The sequence below is a fragment of the Hippopotamus amphibius genome, chromosome 15 (genome assembly GCF_030028045.1).
Source record: "Hippopotamus amphibius kiboko isolate mHipAmp2 chromosome 15, mHipAmp2.hap2, whole genome shotgun sequence".
NCBI classification, from domain to species: domain Eukaryota; kingdom Metazoa; phylum Chordata; class Mammalia; order Artiodactyla; family Hippopotamidae; genus Hippopotamus; species Hippopotamus amphibius.
The window spans coordinates 36,464,857-36,479,710 of record NC_080200.1 but is presented as its reverse complement, the minus strand read 5'-3'; the positions used below and the strand labels follow the sequence as shown (position 1 = coordinate 36,479,710).

At 35.4% G+C, this 14,854-nt stretch overlaps 1 protein-coding gene and 1 non-coding gene across 2 annotated transcripts in view; both read left to right on the top strand.

Moving 5' to 3' along the window:
* FBXO4 (F-box protein 4) overlaps positions 1-14,854 on the top strand; it is a 96,093-nt gene that overhangs the window by 31,205 nt on the left and 50,034 nt on the right. The window contains exon 8 of the transcript XR_009049178.1: positions 11,507-11,636. The gene's annotated coding sequence lies outside the window, so the exon portion shown is untranslated. The remainder of the gene's footprint in view (positions 1-11,506; positions 11,637-14,854) is intronic.
* Positions 12,784-12,913, top strand: LOC130837616 (small nucleolar RNA SNORA19). The gene has a single exon (XR_009049381.1). It is a non-coding gene; the product is annotated as a small nucleolar RNA SNORA19 (small nucleolar RNA).

Below are 14,854 nucleotides of genomic sequence, written 5' to 3'. Positions count from 1 at the left end.
CTAATACCTTTGTCAATGCCCATTTCCTTACTTAGATTTTTTCCCTCTACCTTCCCTGTCACTTTTTTACTGACCCTTTTTACCTCTCTCTTGATTTCATTTTCACTGTTTTATCTGTTTTCACATTTTGCTTATGTCCCTCATTATAATCTCAGTCTAAGGTGTTCTTCCTTGATTATCATGCAAGGGAGGATGATTTTTTCTTTATCTTCATTTTTCTCCCTGAGTTTTTAACTCTCATTTTACATCTTCCTGTTTTTATGTTTATTTCTATTTTGAAGTTTTAACTGTATTCTTTGAGTTATTTTTCTGATCTTCAAATGCTTGTTTAAAGATATTTAATTTTGTTAGGCATATCTTTTTTTAAAATTTTTTTAAGAACTTTTATTGAGATACAGTTAACATACAATAAACTGTATATATTTAGAGTGTACAATTAGGCATATCTTATTTTTCTCTGCTTTGTGGTGGTTTTGGAGGAATAATTTTCATCACCTGAAATATTTTGATTTTCATTTTTTGTTTGTTTTCTATTACAATAGTTTTAGTATAGATTTTGTCTTCTATCTTCTGTTAATTTTAGGAACATCTTACATTTTTCTAGGCCAGCATTAACAGTTGTGTGTAGAAAAGGATGAGTTTGGTGGTGTATTAGATTTCTTAGCTCACGAGTGCCCTCTTCTGTTGGCATGAAGTTCAGGTTCTTTCGTTAATGTCTACATTCTTTGGGTGGCAAAGGAGAGAGGATGATGAAGTCTTCTGATGTTTCGATTTTATGTTTGTATAGAACTTTTAATTTTTACCGCTTATTTCCTTCTTCCCCCTCACCCACAAATCCACGTGAATCCTTCACCTTCAGAGCTATTCCCTTTCCAAGTCTTTCCCACTCTTTTCAAGAAGGGGTACCTCTCCCACTTCTGTTTACAATCAGTTTCAAGGCTCTCCCTCTCAGTTCCACATAGCCAGAATGCTGAATATCTGGGTATCAGATTTATTCTCAGCACTTATGCTCTAAGGGTGGGACTTTACCTTTTGCAAAACAATTATATCTGTATTCCAAACCTCAAGTGCCACTTGCTGCTCTACACTGGGCTCTAGTGGTGGCTGTGCTGGCTTCTAACTGTTTATTTCCCTAGTTTCTTTTAAATTGAAGTATTACTCTGTTTTATTCATGCTGTAGACATAGGTTATTGTGGTTTTATTTATTCTCTCTGATTTGTGTGATATTCAGGTATATGGAGATTCTAATTTAGGTGACCCCATTATCCTGTGGGATTCTAAAATCAGATCACATTAAAATGTAATTGTTAAGGAGGTCTTTTTTTGAGGTGCAATTTCCTCCTTATAATTTTTATATATCAATTCTAGTTGTGTTTCTGAGGCAATATAGAATAAGTCATATTTCTCTCTTATGTTCTAAAAAAACTGTTTTGCAGCCCATAAAATCTTTTCTCTGGAATAACCATCCATTCATCCTTCAACCACTACTTAGGTGGTAAAACTTCAAGTCACCCCTCCCTCCATCTCATCACTCTCTTTATCAAAGATACTAACTTCTCAGGTTCATTGTTTCCTATACTGTATTTACCAGCAAAACTTGAGGACATTATTACTATTGGAAGAAGCTAACAATAGCAATTCAAAAGTTCACTCTTAGAACAATTGCTTTCCTTTCTCTAAATGTAATGATTTATGTAAAACAATAAAGGAAAATTGAAAATGGGAAAAAAACCATGTTTTTATATTTTGCTTTCAACAAAGGACAAACATCAATTGGCTTATTCACAAACACAGCAAGTATTTGTTTTGACTGGAAGAACAGTTAATGTGTCTAAATGTTTCTAACCAAATGTAGCAAATAAAAAGTAGAATAGCCTGAATGAATATGAATACTTATGAATCTCTTAATCAGGAGTCTAGTGCTGCAAACTGAATGCTAATGAAGTAAAAGAGCACTGCTTTGCTTGTTCTCAATTTATGTAGCCCTGGCAGTTATGCTTTTTATGTAATGATGCTAGCAGATCCTAGGTTGCTAAAAAATTTCAATACAGAGCACAGTATACTTTTAGAGGGCTCAAATAGGAAGGTGATAAGAGAATGCGGGGAAATTGGATGGGGCAGCGGGAGTTGAGAAGGTAAAGTGAGCATAGGATTTTCTTACCAGTTTCGGGAGCAGCTATTGTTGACACCGAAAATGGAACTGAATGAAGCTAAATGATGCATTTTCCCTATGTGACTTCCCTACTTCTACTTCTGATGTAATCTCATATCTTTATTAAAGAGCAAAGAAATAAACCTGAGGATTTGGGTACAGAAAGAAATATCAGTTTAAGTCTAGAGGATATGGGGGCTTTGCACCTGGAGTGCTAGTTTTCTAGTTCAGAGGTGTTCAACTTTTGTTCAGCTTTGACACAGGAAGGATGATGTTCTCATGCTTAACACAAGGCATTTGCATTATCTGGACTTGCCCTCTGTAATTCTGTTTCTCTTTCTCTTTGGAAATATTGAGAGGCAAGTGAAATAAAGCAACCTTATTATGGGATTAAACTTGAATCTTATCAAATTTGTTTTAAAGTAAATCATCATCATGGTAAGAAATAACTTGATGTATGGTAGTCTCCAAATACTCTAGTAGGCAGGCTGTCCCAGACCAAATCAAGATAATTTAATCATGCAGTTAGTTGAATCAATTGAAAATATACAGCAAGGAGCAAGGGAAAGGAATGAGGTAGGTTAATATGCCTAGGATAGGGTTCAAGCAGGATAAAGGTACTATGCTACCTGAATCCTTTGTTACACATGTTCATAAGTTGTCTTTCTATCCCTCTCCCCCTCACTCTCTGTTTTCTTCTCCTCCCACCCCCTTCTCCCTCCTCTATTCACCTCTCTCTCCCTCTTCTCTCTCATATATGAATTTCAAATTAAGATGCTTAGAAATTTGGGCTGTATAACAACTCTCCTTAAAGCATCAGTCCCTGAGCAAAGCACTGAATCATATAATCATGATGCATTATCCACATCTAGCCAATCCCTCTATTCTGAATTTTCAGTAAAAGGATTTAGTTATTTGAACACCAGCTGTTGGTCTGTTCTAAATACTGCAAATAGAAGCATTTATAAACTACTCATGTTGCCTTTTTTCAGTGTACTTAGGAAGACAGGATGTTACTTTTTATTTTAATCACTCTGTAATCATTGATTGTGACAAATATGTTTGTCTGAAATCCAAGAGATATCCAAAAAAGAAACATCGGAGATTAATCTCAATTAATTAAATTCTTAAACTACATTTCTGGATGAAAGCTAGAACATAGACTCTAACAGTATAAAATTGATAAATGTGTGGTGTGAGTTGCATATGTTTATGTTTCTTCACTTCTAGAGAAATTCTAGAGAAAATGAGCAAGGCAACATTACCTAGACAAAACAAGAGTTTGCAAATTTGCAAAATTTTTGGCAACTAAAAGTCTTCTTAGACATCCTATGTTACTCTCTCTCCAGAGCAGAAAATAATCACAGGGAATACAGGAACATCTGGTCCTAACGGTGAGTAGTGTCAGAGAAGAATTTTAAAAAGGAGGAGAAAGTAGGTAAATAGGGGTAAATATCATAGGGTCATTGTCCTTTCACATGCCTTTTCTTTGTGTGTGTGTGTGTGTGTGTGTGTGTGTGTGTGTGTGTGTTCCTGCTTATGGGTAGCTTTGCTCACTTCAAAGTCCATACTTACTATTTATTTTATATTCTAAATTTGATATCATACAGGACCTAGAGGATTCCTACTTGAGTGAGTCTGAAAGGAAAAATCAGCATTTCAGTCATATGTGCAGACCATATAGGTTTAAAATACTTTTAAAAAGCATGATACAAAGATTTCTATTTCCAATCAAGATGGAGAGTAAATTCAGAGGAATATAATTTATTTTCCTGCCTAAACAACAGAAAACTGGATAAAATATATGCAACAACATTAGGTAATAAAGGGTAGTGATTCCCTTCACTATATGAACAAATAAGACGAGACCGGTAATTGCTCCAGCTCATTGCCTGCAGATTTCCCAGGCCACAAGGGAGAGAGATCCCAGACAAAGCATTGTGGTCTCCCTAAGTGGAGAAGACAAAGCTGGAAGTCTAGGGAGACCAAGGAATCGAGAGTGCAAAGGCAAGAGTGTAACAGAGGAAAGAGCTGTTCAGAGAGAGGGAGAGAGATCTCTGGAGATCTGCAGGGTCCTCCATAAGTCTTCAGCTGAATACTGGTCACTGCATGAGGGTGAGGAAACTGCTCGATACAGAAGGGATTAGAGGGAATAATACCCAGTGTTTACAGAGGGCACCAGCCAAAATGGAAAACCTAATGATTTATGAAATGTTGGATAGAGTACTCAGAAGTGTTTTGCCTCAGTAGCAAAATCATTCCTAAAATAAATGCTGCTGTGGTTCCTCCTACCAGTGCTTATAAGCAAGATCTGAATGGCTCAAACTGTTCCTAAATAACAACAACATCACAGAATAAAGCTCAATAATATTTATAGGAATTCAAAAATATATAGCATTCAACAAGATAAAATTAGCAATGTCCAAAAAAAGATCAGCATTCAAAGAAGCAAGATATTAATGATCCATAAGGAGAAAAATAAAACAAATCCAGATGGGACACAGAAGATAGAATTAGTAAATGAGAACAGTAAACAATTACTATAACTATATTCCCTAAGTTTAAGAAGCTGGAGTAAATATTGCACTTGTTAAGACAGAAAATGTTAAAAAAAAAGACTCAAATTGGACTTCCAGGGATGAAAACTGCACTGTGTGAGATGAAAAACATACCGGGTGGGATTAATGATGAATTAGATATTGGAGAAGAAATGATTATTGAACTTGAAGACATAGTATTTGAAACTATACAAATGAAGCACATTAAAATGACTGAAAAAATCCCACAGAGCGTTAGTGAATATTCAATATTTGTTACAGTGCAGGTCTGCCAGAGATGAGATGAATCCTTTCAGTTTTTGCCTGCTTCCAAATGGCTTTATTTTGACTTCATGTTAAAAGGATATTTTTACTGGATAAAAGATTATAGATTAACAATTTTTCCATAAGTACTTTAAAGATGTCATTTAATTGCTTGTGCCCTTCGTTGTTTTTTCTGATAAGTCAACCATCATTCTCATCATTGTTCACTGCATGTAGTATATCTTTTTTCATTTCAAGATTTTATCTTTATGCTTTTGATTTCAGCAGTACAACCATGATATGCCTAGGTGTAAGTTTCCTTGTACTTACTGTTCTTGGGTTTCGCTAAACTTCTTAGGTTTGTGGATTGATGTCTTTCCTCAGTTTTGGAAAATTATCAGTCATCTCTTCCAATATTTCTTCTGCTTTGTTCTTTTTTCTTGTTTTGGGTCTCCAGCTACACAAATTTTCATTTTGATTTTGTTTCACAGTTATTGGATATTTTGATCCCCCTCTTCTTTAAATGTTTTCTCTCTGTGTTTTAATTTAGATAATTTTTGTTGTCTTCAAATTCACTGATTCTTTTATCTGATGTTTTCAGAATGCTAATGGGCCCACCAAAATAATTCTTTGTCTTATATTTTATTTTTCATTTTTAAGATTACCATCTGGCTTCTTTTTATAGTTTTCTTCTGTATGGGGAACAAATTCCCCATCTGTTTACACATGCAATCCATCTTTTCCATGAGATTCCATAATATATTTATCATTATTTTAAAGCCCCTCTGATAATTCTAACACTTGGACCATGTTTGGATCAGATTTTAATGGACTGTTTTCTCTCTTGGGAGTAAGTCACATTTTTCCCCCATTTTTTATATCACAAATTTTTGATTGATAGTTGGATATCAATAATGGAACAATAGAAACTGAAGCAAATAATGTTTACACCCAGAAAGGGGCACATTCCTCCTGTCAGGCCAGTAATGTGAGGAGATGAGTTAATCTAGTCCATGATCAAATTTGATCTGGGCTTAGTTGTTTCTTTAATTAGATTTATTTCACCACAGACTTCAAATAGTGCAAAGGATCAGAATTTTCTTTTTAGACAAACGTGGGGCCTGAGTACCTGGAGGATGTGTTTCCACTCTCCTGCTTTGCCCACAGCCTTCCTCAGGCCCTGCTTGTCTACATCTCAGAAGGATATCTTTGAGCTCTCTTGCCTCTGCCCCTGTCAAAATCAGTCATTGCCTTCGTACCCATTGAAGACCTCATGTACCTAAAGAGTTCAGTTCAGTTTTTCCTATGCTGCCTTTAGAGTTCAAGAAACCCCCTATGCTTACACCTGAGGGAAGAATCTCTTTCAGCTTCCCTGCCCCTCTCAGTCATAGATTGTCATTGCTGTTACTCATCGTATAGCCCGGAGAACTTACAGAGCTTGTCTCAGTCCTCCTGTCCTGCCCTCAGAGTTCGTGAGGTCCTGCACACTGTACCTTGGTAGAGCAGGTCTCTCAGTATTCCTGCCCCTCTTTACCAAAGTTAGGTGCCTGCTGCCTTGTGTCAGTGTAAAGCCTGAGTGCCTGAATGTTCCTTCCTGCATTCCTACTCTAGCCCCAGTATTTCTCATGACTACTCTGTGACAGCTATGAAGTGTTGGTACAAGAATCCTTAGAACTCTGTGTTCTAAGGATTCTAAACCATCATGCCAGCTCACACTTAGTGTACAAAAATTTCTTAGAATTTCAGCAGTTTTCTTCTTAAGTTACCCCAGTTTTCTTCTCACCTTTCTTCTTGCTCTGACAGCTTTCTCCTTTTCCACTGCTTCACCAAGGATGAAAGAAGCTGTTGGGTTGCTTCACTCCAGAGAGAGGTTTGTAACTTTCTAGGTTTTAATTCATTAGACATTTTTTCTCCATTCTTATCTCTCTGATGACTTTTTAGTAAATTATGGTTTTTGGGTTATCTGGCTTGTTATTATTGTTAGGGTAGGAATGACATTCTCTCGCAGCTTTCTATTTTCCAGGCAGAAACCGACACCTGACACTTTACATGTAAATGATTATTTTCCCTTCCAACATATATATGTTTTGGAATTCCTTTTTCAAAATTTCTTAGAATCATTCATCATATTCTTTCAAATACCCTTGGTGGTGGAAAATCTTTAGTTCGAAAAGTCATGTCTGCTCTAAAATAAGAATGGCATTCAAAAATTGTTTCTATGTCATGCTGGTAATAAAATTTGGTAATGTTATTAGCAAAAAAAATTATAAAATAATTAGGCTGATTTTCTTATGTTTCTTTTAAAGATCTTTTGAAGGCAATTTTATGTAAATAGTTCAAAACTGGTTTTGAGTGATGGCAGCATCACTGAAATAAGAAGGCTCTTTCTTTCTTTTTTTTTTTTATTTTTTTTAATTTATTTTTTATTTTTTTATTTTTTTGGGGGGTACACAATGTTCAATCATCTGTTTTTATACACATATCCCCGTATTCCCTCCCTTCCTTGACTCCCCCCCCTCGAGTCCCCCCACCCTCCCTGCCCCAGTCCTCTAAGGCATCTTCCATCCTCAAGTTGGACTCCCTTTGTTATACAACAACTTCCCACTGACTATTTTACAGTTGGTAGTATATATATGTCTGTGCTACTCTCTCGCTTTGTCTCAGTTTCCCCTTCACCCCCCGCCCCCTCCCATACCTCAAGTTCTCCAGTCCATTCTCTGTATCTGCATCCTTGTTCTTGTCACTGAGTTCATCAGTACCATTTTTAGATTCCGTATATGTGAGTTAGCATACAATATTTGTCCTTCTCTTTCTGACTTACTTCACTATGTATGACAGACTGTAGTTCTATCCACCTCATTACATATAGCTCCATCTCATCTCTTTTTATAGCTGAGTAATATTCCATTGTGTATATATGCCACATCTTCTGTATCCATTCATTTGTTGATGGGCATTTAGGTTGCTTCCATGTCCTGGCTATTGTAAAGAGTGCTGCAATAAACATTATGGTACAAGTTTCTTTTGGGATTATGGTTTTCTTTGGGTATATGCCCAGGAGTGGGATGACTGGATCATATGGTAGTTCTATTTGTAGTTTTTTAAGGAACCTCCAAATTGTTTTCCATAGTGGCTGTACCAACTTACAGTCCCACCAACAGTGCAGGAGAGTTCCCTTTTCTCCACACCCTCTCCAACATTTGTGGTTTCCAGACTTTGTGATGATGGCCATTCTGACTGGTGTGAGGTGATACCTCATTGTGGCTTTGACTTGCATTTCTCTGATGATTAGTGATGTTGAGCATCTTTTCATGTGTTTGTTGGCCATCTGTATGTCTTCTTTGGAGGAAAGCTCTTTCTTATGATGGCTATTTAATTATAGAATAGCAATTTAAGCCAAATATTTAAAAAAATATTTATTTACTTATTTTGGCTGCGCCAGGTCTTAGTTGTGACACGTGGGATCTTAGTTGTGGCATGCAGATGCTTAGTTGTGGCATGCATGCAGGATCTAGTTCCGCAGCAGGAATTGAACCTGAGCTCCCTGCATTGGGAGTGTGGAGTCTTACCCCCTGGACCACCAGGGAAGTCCCTAAGCCAGATACTTAAGATAAAATTTAAAAATCCATTTTCATTGCTCATGAGATATTACCTCGCACTGGTTAGAATGGCTGTCATCAAGAAGTCTACAAACCATAAATGCTGGAGAGGGTATGGAGAAAAGAGAACCCTCCTACACTGTTGGTGGGAATGTAAACTGGTACAGCGACTATGGAGAATAGTATGGAGGTTCCTAAGAAACTAAAAATAGAGTTGCCATAAAAAAATCCAGCAATCCCACTCCTGGGAATAAATCCAGAGAAAAACATGGTTCAAAAGGATACATGCACCCCAGTGTTCATTGCAGCACTGTTTACAATAGCCAAGACATGGAAGCAACCTAAATGTCCATGGACAGATGAATGGATAAAGAAGATGTGGTGCATATATACAGTGGAATATTACTCAGCCATTAGAAAGAATGAAATAATGCCATTTGCAGCAACATGGATGGACCTGGAGATTATCATACTAAGTGAAGTAAGTAAACAAAGACAAATATCATATGAGATCACTAAAAAAATTGATACAGTAACTTCTTTACAAAACAGAAACACACACACAGACTTAGAGAAGGAACTTATGGTTATCAGGGAGGATGTGTGGGGAAGAGGGATAGATTGGTAGTTTGGGACTGAAATGTACTCACTACTGTATTTAAAATAGATAACCAACAAGGTCCTACTGTATAGCACAGGGAACTCTGCTCTATACTCTGCAATAACCTAAATGGGAAAAGAATTTGAAAAAGAATAGATACATGTATATGTATAACTGAATCACTCTGCTGTACACCTGAAACTAACACAACATTGTTAATCAACTATACTCCAATATTTTTAAAAAAATCCATCTTCATTGCTCTTGAATACCTGTTTTTAAAATTACTTTAAAATATTTCAGATTTTAGTTCTCCTTATATTGAATGATGCAATACAATTGATAATATGTTTTCTCCATTTTATGATTTTCTTTGTAAATGCAAAAATAGGTTTTTTTTCTTAATTTAATTGAAAACATGTCATAGCCATCTTTACCTCGTTTACAACTAACTGTAATTTCAAATGAAGTGTTTTAGGAGGAATATAGATACATTTCATTCATGACAACGAAAGTGAAAAGTTTTACAAAAATTGAGTACCACCGAAAAGTGGGATCAGGTGTGATCCAGCTCTCCCCGCAGAGGGCAGCACTCTCTGGGAAATCGGAAGTCATAGGAGAATGCTTCTGAACTTTTGCCTCATGTGCCAGAGCCTGGACAAAGCATTGAGAAACATTTATTTTAACCAATCATAAAATGATTCAACACTTTCTTTTGAGGCTGAATATTCTGGCTAGTTGCTTATTTATTTGGTATTTTTTTTCTGTCAATACCAAAATTCAAGCACATGTAATAATTATGATGTGTATTTACTGCTTTCTGTGTAAGATGCAATTCCTTTTAATTACTGAAAATTACTTTTCAATTTCATCGGCATCCTCATGTCTTGAAAATTGCAGGATTCATTGCACAAAGCCATGTTCACAGTATTCTTACAGTTTATGATTTTGCAAATGCCTGTTATGTTCCCATGAAGGTGTTCAGTTTTTGTTTTTGTTTTTAATCTTCTAGACCTTTTTTAAAGCCTTTTATTTATATGGGAGTTTTTTTTTTTTTTCCATTCATCAAGTTCCAGCCCAAGAAATGTGGGGTTTTTTTTTCGAGCATTTTCTAAGTGGAAGCTCCTTTGCAAATGCTTTTGTCTCTGGCTTATTTTAGTCATCCTTATTTTTATCTTCTGCTATTCAATTATGTGTTGACACACGATCAGATACAGCAAGCAGAGGTTGGTGCCTGCCAGCAGCATCCTGCAATTGTATCTCCTATATAATGCCAAATCTAACTTTTCCCATTCACCTCATGTTCTTTTATTATGAAATATATATACTTACAGAAGAGTTTATAAAATATATCTGTACTGTGTAATTAATACTTATAAAACAAACACTGGTATAACCCAAGTCAAAAACAACTTTGGCAACATCCAAGAACACCCACCTTGTTTGTGGCTTCCTTCCTAATTATAATTCTGTCCCTCCACTCTGGAAGTATTCACTGTTCTGGCTTTGTGATAATCATACCTTTCTTTTCCTTTATGCTTTTACAACCTATATGTGAATCCCTAAACAATGGTCTGGTTTAACTTGCTTTGAACTTAATATGAATGGACTCCTACTGTTGGAATTATTTTTATCTTTCTTCTTTTGTTCAATGTTGTGTTTGCAAGGTCATCCATACTATAGCATTTGGCTATACCATTTTATTAGTCATATACTGTTCCATTGTATACATATTTCACAACTCATTCATGCTATTGTAAGTGGACTGTTCAGGTGTTTGCAGTTTTTGGTTACCATAAATAACACTGTTACAAATATTCTTACACATGTATGCTAGTAATATGTTTACATGTTTTTAGGGTAGTACAGCATACTTTACCATTTCCCTGGTGAAACACCTCTTGGACTGTGATATCCAAACTTTTGAATGTAGGTGTCTTTGCAATATACTTGTCAGCTGATTTATATAAAAAATTTGTATTTATGTCTCACAAACCCTATACTACATTTTACACAAAACAATGTGTGTGGGAGGGGAAGTCTGGGTTATATTCCAAATGGAATTGTTGAGTGTTAATGTTTCGGAAGGAGCAGCTAGACTCTGGGAAGGGCATATGTAATGGTGAATTTTATGTGTCAGCTTGACTGGAGGGGTCTCCCAGATGTTTGGTTAAACATTATTCGGAATGTATCTGTGAGGGAGTTTCTGGATGAGATTAACATTTGAATGGACAGACTAAGTTAAACAGATGGCCCTTTTCAATGTGGGTGAGCCTCATCCATTTCATTGAAGGCCCAAAATAGAACAAAAGGCTGAATAAAGGAGAATTTGCTCTCTCTGCCTATCTTCTAGCTGCAACATTGGCCTTCTCCTGCCTTCAGACTTGGACTTGGACAGGAACTACAATATTGGCCTTCCTGGGTCTTCACCAGATTTCTGAGTTCAACTGCAGATCTTGGAACTTCTCAGGCTCCATAAACACGTGAGCCAACTCCTTATAACAAATCATATATGATATATTACATCCATTGGATATTTTACTCCTGCAATTGGTTTTACGTCTCTGCAATTGGTTTTACTTCTCTGGAGAACCTAGACTAATACAGCATGTTCTACATACAAAAAAACTATTTGAAGTAACCATATTAGTCATTTAATGAATACATTAGTCATTTTATACCTTAACATGACAGCTTGCTGTATGTGTGTGTGTATATATATATATATATATATATATATATACACATACACACATGCATTGTACTCTGAATTAGTTATGTTTTAGGAAATTGTTTGAGGTGTTAGGTTGATATAAAAATGTAATTTTCTTTAAAATATTGAGAAAGACTCTCAATTAGCATTTATTTTCAAAGTGTCTAATTGACAAAAATAAATTTCTGATCTTAGTGGGGAATACCTAAAGTGGGAAATGCTATACCTAAAATGGAAATGCTGGGGCGTAGATTGTGTATATCTTCAACTTGGTTAGATAATGCCAAATTGTTTTCCAAAAGTGAAGTGTGAATATTCCCACCAGGTGTCTATGGTAATTCTGTTGCTTACATCCCCACCAACAAGGTAACCAAATATCCCAATTTTTGAGGAAACGTGCTGTGTTACAAAAAATGCATTATAAGACATAGAAGGGACTGTGGAATTAGAAAAAAATAATTTCACAGAAATTATATCATTAGATTAAGGGAAGGATTATTAATCAGTATCAAGATCATTAAGTAAATGGTTTATGGAAAACTGGCCGTTGGTTAATTGCTAAAAGAAAACCTCACACATTAGTTTTTAATCACAAAGGGAAAATTTTATCTGTTTGGTGAAGGGGAAAACAAAATAACTTAGTATAGGAATCAGTCAGTCATAGTGCCATCAGTGGTTATTAATCAGATATTGTGTGCTAGATGTAAAGCCACATGAAGTACATACCAAGGCATATGAATTATTCTAGGCAAAAATATTTAAATTGGGTTTATTAAGCCTCTAATATAATGTGCAATTTATAAGAAATGCAGGATATAGACTGACAAGTTAAATGGTAGCACAGCAAAGAAACCAGAAAAATCCAGGGATATTCTGCAATAGATAATTGAGGTGGTTCTTTTACAAGTCATGATCATGTGCACATTTCACTGACCTGCTTTCTCTCCTATATGTGAGCAGTGCTATTTCTTATGTGCTATACAAATAATTGAAGGTTAATTAGCGGTATAAGTAAATAATAATGCTGCCAGTCTCCTATAGACAAATAAACAACTTTATTAAATGTTCAGATGAATTAGGTAAGTAGCAGGTCTCTAATATGTGACCATTTAGGATTTTTTTTTTTTTTTGGTTTCTTTTTATGAAACTAGGATTTGAAAGGATTATATGATGGTGCAAAATATAATCCTTTCAAATAAGCCTTGGATTGTAATTCCAACTCCAGCAATGTATTGTTAACATACTCTGAGCTTCAGTTTCTTTTCTTTGAAAAACAGGCTAAAGTTCTACTTTCCATGGTAGTCATGAGACTCCACATAAAAATTGCTGAATAGAACTTGCTAGGTGGCGCAGTGGTTAAGAATCCACCTGCCAATGCAGGGGACATGGGTTTGATCTCTGCCCCAGGAGGATACAACATGCCACAGAGCAACTAAGCCCGTGTGCCACAACTATTGAGCCTGCGCTCTAGAGCCCATGAGCCACAACTATTGAGCCCATGTGCCACAACTACTGAAGCCCATGTGCCTAGAGCCTGTGCTCTGCAACAAGAGAAGCCACCATAATGAAGAGCCCATGCACCTCAACGAAGAGTAGCCCCCGCTTGCCGCAACTAGAGAAAGCCCATGTGCAGCAAGGAAGACCCAACACAACCAATAAAAAAAATAAACAAATAAATAAATTTATTAAAAAAAAGTACATTTAAAAAAATTGCTGAATAAATGATAGCTATTATTACTAAAAAAAAAAAGTCATGATCATGAAAAAGAGATTATGATCTATTACAAGAAACTTAAGGGACATAAAAACCAGTTGAAAGTTTGATCCTACATTTGATATTTAAATGGACAGATTGCCTGTATGTGGTATTTTTAGATCAAATGGGGAATTTTGAATATATTATTAGAAGAGAGAAAAGGTTCTGAAAGAGAAAGTAGAGATTACTTACTGAAAAAAGTAGGTTGAGGAAGAGTATGTACAATAGGATTTTATATTGATGTATAACTACAAAGGTGTGTGTGTGTGTGTGTGTGTGTAAAGACCTGGAAATATAGGCATTAGGATAATTAGTAGTGATGGTCTCTGGTGGTGAAGGATTGATTTAGGCCTGCTTTTCTAATTTTCTACAATGCACATGTGCTGCTTTTGTAATAATTTTTAATTAAGTTATATTTAACATGCAATGTTATATTAGTTTCAGGCATACAACCTAGTGATTCAGTATTTTTATACGTTATGAAATAATCACCACAATAAGCCCAGTTACCATCCATCACTACACCTGTAATAATAATTTTTGAAAAACACAAACTAGATAATGAAGAGTTACTCAGTGTAACAGATTAGTTTTTTTTTAAACTGATTAATGGAGTGTAATTTCCTGGTAAAAGTTAAGATATAAAAGATAATTATTTTCTGCCTAATAACAATAGGCATAAAAACTAGATAATCTTCTTGGAAATAATGATTACCTTGATTGTTATTAAAAAGACCACTCCAAAGGCTCTTAAGTCATCTACTATCTTCCCTCTTGATCATGTGCATTTTAACATGGATCTTATAGTGGGTAGAACAAGTCTTTCTCTATTCTTCTAGCAATTTATAGTTTTGGTTCCATCATTTTCATCCCTGTAATATTATATTTAGTTTATTAAAGCAGAAATAAATTGATTAAAATAAATTATGAAGACTTTGCAGGTAGTTGTCTATAATTATGAAGAGCTTTATGCTCCCATTTACTGCATTTTACATATATATATTTTGAAAAATGTACCTCTTCTTTCTCCCACTGCCTGGATTACAATCTGTCAATTTTAGTACTTTTTTATCTACATGATAAATTCTTTTATTGATTGATATGAGCATAAAACAATGATCAGACAATTTTAGTGGGGGAGTCAGAGAATGTAAAAGTGAATAAATAAAATTCTTTGTCCTCAAGAAGATCCCAATCCAGAAGGGAGAGAAAGAAGAAAGGTGCTATATAGA